The sequence below is a fragment of the Propithecus coquereli genome, unplaced genomic scaffold (genome assembly GCF_000956105.1).
Source record: "Propithecus coquereli isolate 6110/MARCELLA unplaced genomic scaffold, Pcoq_1.0 Scaffold322, whole genome shotgun sequence".
In the NCBI taxonomy this organism is placed as follows: Eukaryota; Metazoa; Chordata; class Mammalia; order Primates; family Indriidae; genus Propithecus; species Propithecus coquereli.
In genome coordinates, this window is record NW_012148864.1 from 436,199 (window position 1) to 446,953 (window position 10,755).

Below are 10,755 nucleotides of genomic sequence, written 5' to 3' on the forward strand. Positions count from 1 at the left end.
CTGCTGTTCTCCGTGGAAGCTACGGTAGATTAGTGTGGTTAAGTAGAGATGCAGTAATGCCCTCCGGACTGCCCCTTCCTCCAAATAGCCAAGCCACTGAGAGCCAGCGGCTGGTTTCTGCAAGAGAATCCGTGTTTGCCTGCCAGTGGGCCAAGCCGAGTGTCGGTTTGAACTTAACACGTGACTTTCGGACTGTCGTCACCCCTCTGTGGGCCTTTCCACTGAGTCAAGTCAGGAATGGGCTCCACTTCATGCTGGAAAGTCCGCTGAGGAAGGTGCACTCAGCACTTCTGCTTTCCAGGAGGCTAATGATTGAAAGTGGCCTTCTGTGAAACAACCCCTAGAAGAGAAGACCATGAAACATGAGACGTGAACCAAGGACAAAGCCAGGATTAGGTTTATGCCTGAAACAGCTGTGGCTTTCGAATTGTTTCAGGTTGAAGAAGTTGAAACAACAGCTGCAGGTTCATTCCTGGTCCTTGGGATGGGAGGTCATGGGTGCACATACAATTGAGACACAACTATCACGGCCATTTTCTCCTTCAGTAAATCTCAAGTTAAGTCTTGGGTCCCGCGAAGTGAGATTAGTGATCCACTGCAACCTAACCAGAAAATGAACACATGGAGTTAGGTACCCCTAGCCACGATAACTTTCCAAATTCAGATTAGTATTTTTGCTTAAAGATGCCCCAGACTCATAGAGATGTATGAGACCTTTAAGTTACCTAATCTACATAGACATATGGGAACTGCACGGCCCTTCCGTGTTATTCCTTATTCTCATGTCCATGCAGACACTGTTAACCACAGAGTTGTCACCTCCTATCAGACATTCCTTGTCATCACAGAGGTGGCCCAGGCAGTCCCTAGCAATGATACAGAGTTGGCACTCAAGGTAAAAGTCATTGGCCATCCCACCCCTAGCCCAACCCTTGCATTTTACACATGGAAAGCCGAGGGCCAGAGATGGGAAGAAGTTGGTCAGTGTCACACAGTGAGTCAACGCATTCGTGGGAAGGTAGATAAAGGGCCTAGAATCCTTATAAATGTCAAGTAAAGACCAAATTACTGCTCACTTTACCTATTGTGCTATATTTGTTCTCTCTTTCTGTTTTCTAGGTTGATCAAATTCTTGGTATTTTCTAATTTTTTGTTTTTTTCCTTATATGAAAGCAGTACTTCTCTACAGAAATGCAAATAAATGATTCCGATTCAAGCAGCAGAGAAAGAAAGAAAAAGAAATACAAATGAATGAAACCAGAAAGCCCACTCAAAAGCTCCACCCACACACAAAACCATTGTTAAGCCAAGGCCTATAGACCTTTTCTATACATGTGTATAGATATCTATATATCTGTATTTTTATATGGAAATCATTTAAGCTTCCTTCTTAGAGTTTCCGGTTACAACAAATCCTTAATAAAAACATTATTTCTGGGAAAGTGGGCAGGGAATGAAGAGAGGTTGGTTAGTGGGTACAAACACAAAGTTAGACAGAAGGAATAAGTTCTAGTGTTCGACAGCACTGTAGGGTGACTATAGTTAACAAAAATTTATTGTATATTTGAAAACAGCGAGAAGATTTGAAATGCTCCCAACATAAAGAAATGATAAATGTTTGAAGTGATAGATAGCTGATTAGTTTGATTTGATCACTACACATTGTATACATGTACCAAAATATCACACATACCCCAAAAACATGTACAATGATTATGTATCAAAAAATGCCACACCAGGTCTTACCCTCGAAGTGGACCCACACTGTATATATTGTTCTGTGACCTGCTTTGTAGAAATGTTCACAAATTATAATGCTTAAATATGCATTTAACTTCTGTTGTTGGACATTTCGACTGTTGCCAAATATTTGCTGTAAGTAATATCCAGGCTAAATCTTTGCCCACAAACTTAATTGTTTTCTTAAAAAAATTTCTAGAGGGAATCTGGGTCAAAGAGCAAACACATTTTAAGGATTTTGACATATATTAATAAATTGCTCCTCAATGAAGCTCAAAGCAAAGGGCCAGAAGTGTATGAAAAATAAAAGTACATTTTTTTTAACAGCTTCTCCAATACAAGGTATCACTGTTTCTGTTACTCTCTCATTGTCCTGTCTGTATGCTTTGTGTAGCAAGACAAGAGTATAGGATTCTCAAAGGCTAGGAGGTATAACTGAATACATAATAACGACAACAACAATAATAATAAGTTAACATTTGCTGAAAATTTGCTAAGTGGCAGACACCAGGCCTTAGCTAATAGGGTTCACAGCCCATTTCGTAGAGGAAGCTAAGCAGGGCTGAACAACCTACCTGATGCCACAAAAGGGTGGAGTTCAGGTAAGTCTGATAAAGGCCTGCACGCTAACCCCTTTGCTATGCTGTCTCCATATAATCAGTGCAAATAAATATTCATACATTGGCTGATTTATCAATTTTTTTTTCTGGTAGAACAGACACAAACAACTCAGAAGGAAGCAGCCATAAAAATGGGCTAGAAATGCAATCTGAGTTCTCCCAGTCAGTCCTGACTCGAATAGTCCCCAAAGGATTTCAGCAATGTTAAGCTGGGTTTCAGCGTTTGACCTTAGGTAGTATTTTTATTAAGAATTTCTTATGACTGAGAACTCTAAGAAGGAAGCTGGAATTATTCTGTATAAAAATACAGCCATCTAAGATTATCAGTGGCATTTCCTTTTTATAGTGTTTGGTGCTAATAATAGCCCCAAACTCCTCAACCCAACTTTCCAGTTTTTTAAAAGAACAGTACTGCTGAGAATGTCTGATGGCTGTGACTGGCAGGGTTTATTCCATGCAGTGTTTCCCGTGGCTGCCCTGAAGGAGGAGGGGAAGGCACTCAGGGCTGACAGTTACTTGCTGTCTCTGGGCCATGAGACTGGAATTCCAAGGCAGTGGGCAGGGACGAGGAGAGAGGCCGTGAGGTTTTTGACAGAGAGCTCAGAACCAAGAGAGATCATCTGTCCTGCGCCCCAGGCCCTTTTTCCATATTGTCACCCTTTCTGCAGCTCTGCTCCTGCCAGGCCAACACTCCGTTTCTAACAGGGGATCCAAGAAGCGATTGGCCAAACTCTAAGGGCATGCGTGAAAGCTGAGAGCGATTTTTACAAAAGAATCTCTTCCCGAAGGTATCCCGTTCTTTCTTACTTCCATGTTTCTGCCGCAGCATATCTGTCTACTCATACAGGTACTCTGTCTGCCACAGCGTCTGTGGAACAATTCAGCATGTTTCGAGGCGCCTTTCTTTTTTTTTTTGAGACAGCGCCTCGCTCTGTCACCCTGACTGGAATGCAGTGGCGTCCCCATCCTAGCTCACGGCAACCTCAAACTCCTGGGCTCAAGCCATCCTCCTGCCTCAGCCTCCCGAGAACCTGGGGACTACAGGTGTGCGCCACCATGCCTGGCTAATTTTTTCTATTTTTAGCAGAGATGAGGTCTCGCTCTTGCTCAGGCTGGTCTCAAACTCCTGACTTCAAGTGAGCCTCCTGCCTCGGCCTCCCAGAGTGCTGGGATTACAGTCATGAGCCATCAGGCCCAGCCACGAGGCTCTTTGTTTAAAAATCATTTTTTGAGGTATAATTGACATATAGAATATGAATCCATTTTATGTGTACATGTAACTTGACAAATTTTGACAAATGTATGCACACACCACAATCAAGACTGAGAACATTTCCAACCCCTCAGAAAACTCCCTCCTGTCCCCTCTGGCCAATCCCCTGCCCCACCCCAACCCTAGGCAACCACTAATCTACTTTCTGTCAGTACAGCTTGGTTTTGCCTTTGCTATTAATAGCAATTCATATACATTGAATTGTAGAGCTGCTTCTGCTTCCTTCACTCAGCATGAAGGAAGGAGTCATCAGTGTTGTTGCATATTTTGATAGCTCTTTTTTACTGCTTAGTAATATACTATTATATGGCTGTACCACAATCTGTGTAGCCATTTGAGTTATTGCCAATTTTGATTGCTATGAATATGGTTGCTATGTTCATTCATGCACAAATCTTTTTCTGGGCATATGTATTAATTTGTCTTGGGAAAATACTTAGGAGTTGAATTGCTGGGTCATAGGGTGAGTGATAATAAACTGCCAAACTGTTTTCCAAAGTTGAATGTTATTCTAAGTGGTATAAAGTGATATCTCATTAGCAATTTTACTTTGCATTTCCCTGATAATTAATCATGTTGAACATCTTTTCATGTACTTGCTGGCCTTTCATGTATCATCGATTTGAAGAGTTTGTTCAAATATTCTGTGCATTTTTTTTATTATTGAGTTGCATTCTTTTCATTGAATTTTAAGAGTTCTTTATATATTCTGGGTACAAATCATTAATCTGATATTTTCATTGCAAATATCTTCTTCTAGACTGTGACTGTCTTTTCAGTTTCTTAATTGTGTCTTTCAGAGTTCAAAATTTTTTTTTTATTTTGATGAAATCTAATTTATCAATTTTTTTTTTCTCTTTTGGTTTATGCTTTTGTGTCCTGTCCATGAATCTTTGTCTACCTCAAAGTTGTGAACATTTTCTCCTATGCTTTCTTCTAGAAGTTTTATAGTTTTGGCTTTTATTTCAAGTTAATTTTTGTGTATGATGTGAGTTAAAAGTCAACATTCCTTTCAGTGGGATCATCATAGCTCACTGCAACCTCCAATGCCTAGGCTTAAGCGATCCTCCTGTCTCAGCCTCCCGAGTAGCTGGGACTACAGGTGCGCGCCACCACACCCAACTATTAAATATTTTTTTGTAGAGACAGGGTCTCAATATTATTGCTCAGGCTGGTCTAGAACTTCTGGCCTCAAGTGATCCTCCCTCCTCGGCCTCCCAAAATGCTAGGAATACAGGTGTGAGCCACTGTGCCTAGCCCCGCCCTCATTCTTTTTCAATATGGATATCCACTTTTTCCAGTACTATTTGAACGGGTCATTCTTTTTCTATTGACTTACCTTGGCATTTCTGTCGAATATCAGCTGACCACGTATGGTTCACTTCTGGTTCTGCTACTCGCTGACTTTGTGACCTTGGATAAACACTTAGTATCTCTGAGGCTCCATTTCTTTATCTGTAAAATGGGATCATAGCACCTAATTTTAGGGTGCTTTTTTTTTTCTTCAAAGAATAAATATGTGTCAAAGCTTTGCCACTGTTCTTGGCATGGTAGGTTCTCCATACTGAACTGGAAATGTGGACTGTTACTACTCCTGGTCTGAATGCTAACATCAATTGTATTGACAAAGCCATTTTCCATTTACAAGGCACTTTCAACTGTAACATTTGGTATCATCTGTCCTGGTCTTCCATCTTTGGCAAAAAGACACCTGAGAGAAAGAATTGCAAGATAGTTGTCCTTGCACTTGATCTGTACTCAGTGGGTATTGTAGGTGGAACTATGATTTCCTTGAAGGGTAAAGACTGTGTCTCACTCTTCCCCGCATTCTCTCCCAGTACCTAGGTGGTGCCTGCCTGGCTACACATGCTAAGTGCTCAACAGTAGTGTGCTTTCATTTAGGGGGCCAAGAATTTATCTTAGTTCTTCTTAAAATGAGTCATCTTTCCAGTCTTTTCTCTCCTCTATCTTCCCCCTCTGTAGAGATCTCGTTGGTTCTGAACCAGCATCAATGATTAGACTGTGATACTCACATCCACACTTTCTGCCCAGCTTGCTTGCATCCTCCCTCTGTTTCCAACACCCCCCCCACGCACAGTATGTCTAAAACCACACTTAGCAGCAATACCTGAATCAAAGCTCTTTTGGTTGCAAGCAGTAGAAACTCACTCAAATTAACTCAATTAAAAAGCAGTATTTTTTGAAAAGCTCTGGGGGAATCTTACACAAATGAAGGGTAGAACTGTAGCTGGGGCTTGCAGGAGAGCTTGCTCAGCACTCGAGTGACCAAGGAGAGCTTCAGAGAATAACAGCATTTGAAATGAACTCTGGCTGTATTGGAAGAGGTGAACATGGCAGGTAAGGTCTTTTCCAGTTGATGGAACAGCTTGTATAAAGACAAGAAGACAGGAATGTGCAAATCATTCTCAAATACCGCTTGGTACTGTCATTATTTGAGAAAGCAGCTCATCTTCTTAACTGGATTCTGGATATGAACTTGATCTTATATTTCTTCATATTGCATTATAACAAAACAATAAAGATCATTACTATCATTATCATCATCACCACCATCATCACGACCACTGTTCATGGAACACTTGTGATGTGCCAAGTACAGTGCTGAATTCTTTTCCATATTTTTTTCTAATCCTCAAGAGCACCTTTGAAATTTTACAGCTGAGGAGTTTGAGGATCAGGGAGCTGTGCTCATTAACTTGAGTGATTACTCAAAAGGCATGCGACTGGAATCTAACCCAACCCCGCCTGGTCCCAAAGTCCCTTGATCGTGACTCTGCTTGTTTGTTGAATGAAAAAGGCTCCATGTGACTGGAATTGGAAATCGCTCCACAGTCATCTGTAACTATTAAACTAAAAGTGCAGTCCTGAACTAAAGATATTTAATGACGACTTCGTCTACTACGAAGGTTTCCGGCTCCTTGAGAAAGACAGAAAATCATTATTTCTTCTGACAAGCCCTTCGTCAAATGAGGTCTTCATCCTTAAGCCTTGCAGGAATATTGGCATTGGGAGGAAGTCATTGCTTAGCCCCAGTTAGTATTGCTAATCTTTAGGCAAATTGCTCCTTTTTAAGTTGTTTCTTTGGCTTGGCTTTTTACTTAGAGAACTTTGGTTACAGGGAACGCAGGGGAAGAGCTTTGCAACTGATACTGATCAATAAGCTTCAAGAGGTGGGAAGGAAATGATGGGCGTAAGTGGTCCTTGGAGACCCTCCCTGAGCCAAATGTGCTTTCAAGATATCTATAGCGTGACTTTTTTTCTCTGCGTGTGTCTGTGCGCCTGTGCCTTTTACTACTCCTAGTTTTAAACCCATGTCTTCATTCAGAGGGAAAGACTACCTTGTGCATTTGTTGCACTCGCTTTGAAATGCAATTCTTCAGGTCATCAAAGAAAACCCTCTGATCTCCAGTTTCTGAATCATGGTTCCCCATAAGCTATTGAAATCACTCACAGTCTGTAAAAGAGGATGTGGGGTTTTAGAAGGGGACCTTGGCCCAGGAAGTAGCATGAATCATTGAAATGCAGGGCATGGTGTTGGCATTAATCCTCCTCTGCCCTCGGCACCACCTCCCACTGTCTGCTCTGGCCATTTGTCTAACATACAGACTCCTAAATAGGGTCTGAGTTGGTTGCTAACCAACAGTTGTTTGCATCTGTATGACTCTTTGCAGTTTGCAAGCATTTTGAATCATTTCTCGGTATCAGCATCTGTTCATTCAGTAAATAGGCACTTAGTAACAACAGCAATATTATGGTCCCGCCACGGGACAAGCATAGTGCCAGACATTGAGGCTATGGTGGTAACCAAGAGCCATGCAGTCCTGGTCACTGTCATGGTGGAGTTGGCAGTCTAGGGCAGTGGTTTTTGGTTTTGGTTTTATTTTTAACGCAATTCAGTGAAATTCTGTTGAATTGTCATGTAAAATGCATTTCTTACTAAGAGGATCATGGTCAAAAGCATTTGAAACACACCAGTTTAGTGAAGGCTACTATCAAAGGCCCTCAAATCCATCCTCCACCCTCCTCCCAGCCACTGCACAGCCACGGTGTATAGTGGAGGAGACAGCACCATCATTGCCATTCTTGCTGGTAAAGGTATTTGTCAGGCGCTGTACTTTGCTGGGGAAGCAAAGGTGATCAGACACACCCATCCTTGTCTTCATTCCTCTGGGGCTCCCCCACTGCCCTTGGGATAAAGACTCAGCACCTTCACCTGACAAGGAAGCCACTTCCAGAGCTGGTCTCTGTCTACGTCTCTGGCTTCCTTCCCCATTGCTCACACTCTCCCTTCCGCCCAGGTGCCCTCCTGACCCCCGCTTCCTGGAAACATCTCCCCATCTTTGAACACTTAACATAAGTATCACTTCCTCTGTGCCTTTGCCCTGCTCCTCCTCCAGGCAAAACTACCTGCTTCTCGCTTGGTCTCTCACAATCGCCTTTCTCATCCCTCTTCTTTTTCTGGTCACAGCACCCTCTTTCTTGCCTTTGGGAAGACCTCCTCCCCTCCCCCTTGCCACCTGGTGCTGATGACAGGTAGGGCTTATACGGTGGGCTCATGATCCTGGCCTAGGAACCTGCATTCTGTAGGCTATAATTGACCCAAGGATGACATATGACCCAAGCAAGGCCAATCACAGTCCGTGAGTCCATATCTTCCCCTTCAGTGTTGAGATGGTTTGAGTTGTGTCTCTAAAGGATCCTGAACACACAATCCCTAACTTTATTGTACTCTTATTTGTCTACAGCCTGTCTCCTTCTGCCACACTATAAATTCCTTCAACACAGGGACTGCTCTTTGATTTAAAAAATATGTGTGTATGAATTTGTGTGTGTATAAATGTAATGTGTTCTCTCTGTAGGAAATTTGCTGGCAATTTCTCTGCAGGAAATTTTTAAAACACACGAAAAAGTTGTTAAACACTTGTAATCCTCTCTCTCCCAAAGGCGTTTTTAATAGTCTTTTTACAATGCAAATACACACAATACTCACATTTTACACAATTAGGGCGTAATTGAACATATGATTTTATAACTCATTTTTTCACTTAATAATTAATTGTGAAAACTTTCCCATGTTATTGGATATCTTCCACATAGCCATCTATTATTCCATCATGTGGATAAAATGTGTCATAATCTATTTATTAGAAATTTACGTGGTTTCTGGCCAGGCACAGTGGCTCACGTCTGTAATCCTAGCACTCGGGGAGGCTGAGGCAGGAGGATCTCTTGAGGCCAGGAGTTTGACATCAGCCTCAGCAAGAGTGAGACCCCATCTCTACTTAAAATAGAAAAAATTAGCCAGGTGTGGTGGTAGGTGCCTGTAGTCCCAGCTACTCAGGAGGCCAAGGCAGGAGGATCGCTCGAGCCCAGGAGTTTGATGTTGCTGTCAGTTAGGCTGATGCTATGACATTCTAGCCTGAGTGACAGAGCAAGACTCTGTCTAAAAAAACAAAAGAAAAAAAAAAGAAATTCAGGTAGTTTCTACTTATCACTATTATGAAAATGCTTGACACTGCAAAGAATTATCTTTTCACTAAATGATGCTGGATGAATAAGATATCCATATGGTTAGCATACTAGTAAGCTATTGCTGTATAACAATATATAACAATATTACCACAAACTTGCACCTTAATGCAACACACACTTATTAACTTCCAGTTTCTGTAGACAGTGTTTGGGCATGGCTCTACTGCACCCTCTGCCTCAGGGTCTTACAGACCTGCAATCAGGGTGCTGGCCAGGGTTGCAGTCTCATCTGAGGCTGGACTAGGGAAGGATCTGCTTCAAACTCATGTGATTATTGGCAGAATTCAACTCCTTTCAGACTGCCAAACAGAGGGCCTCAGTTTTTTGCTGGCTAATGGCTTGAGGCTACCGTCACCTCCTTGCCACATGGCCCTCTTCATGGAGTAACTCATAGCAAGGCAGCCTCCTTAACAGCCAACAGGGGAGGGAGAGAATCCTCCCAAGTCGGGTATTATGGTCTCGTGTAAAATAATCATGTGCTGTACACATTGTCTTGTCACCTTTGCTGTACCCTGTCAGTTAGAAGCAAGACAGAGATCCTACCACACTCAAAAGAGGAGGATCACAGAAGAACGTAAACACCAGAGTGGGAATCACAGAGCCCGCCCTAGAGTCTGTCTGTCTCAGCAAGGTTCCCAAACTTCCTCCATACATGGCAACTTTAGTGTCTTAGCAATTTTTTTCATGGCGCCCCAAGGTCAAAAGAAATACCAAACACTTCTGTTTATTAAGTAGTTAGATCCAAACAACTTAATAAATGTTTATATCCTAACAACTTAGTAACTGTTTGAAAAAATAATGCACATACATTGAAAGAAAAAAAATAATGTTATTTTATTTTTAAACAACCACAGTATTTACTAATGGATTTGTGCTCCCCTGGGACACTACACTACACAGCTTCTCAGGCCTTGGAATCAGATCAAACACCATCATCCTCACTTTTTATCACAGCAACCTCAAAAAGCCCAGTTTTGCAAAAATATAATGTCACTGAAGGGAATGTAATATGATTAATGTTGCAACTGTGAGCTGTTTCAAGCTAACAGTTATGTGGTATCAAACAGATGCCACTGCACTTCCCACAAAAAGGTGACATATCCCATGGCGCCTCTGTGAGTTTTCTGTGGCACCCAAGAGTAACTTGGTGCATCATTTGGGAACCATGGTCATATGGAAAAAATTATCTTGATCTCTACCTCACACCATAAATAAACATACATTTCAGATAGGTTGTAGGTCTGGATGTAAAATGAAAACAGTAAAGCTTTTTGAGGAATACATTTTTCTGATCCTGGGGTAGGGAACCATTTAGAAGGCCTCTGTGATTTCCATTCTGGTGTTTATGTCCTTCTGTGATCCTCTTAAGTGTGGTAGGACCTCTGACTTGCTTCTGACCAATAGAGTGAATAGGACTCAAAACGTTCTAACCATAAAAGAGATAAATTCTACTATATTAATATTAAGAATTTCTTTTTATCAAAAGAGAGTAAAAAGGCACCCTGTAAAGCAGAAGATATTTTCATACATAAGTGTGACCAAAGGCTTGTAGTCAGGATGTTTAAAGAA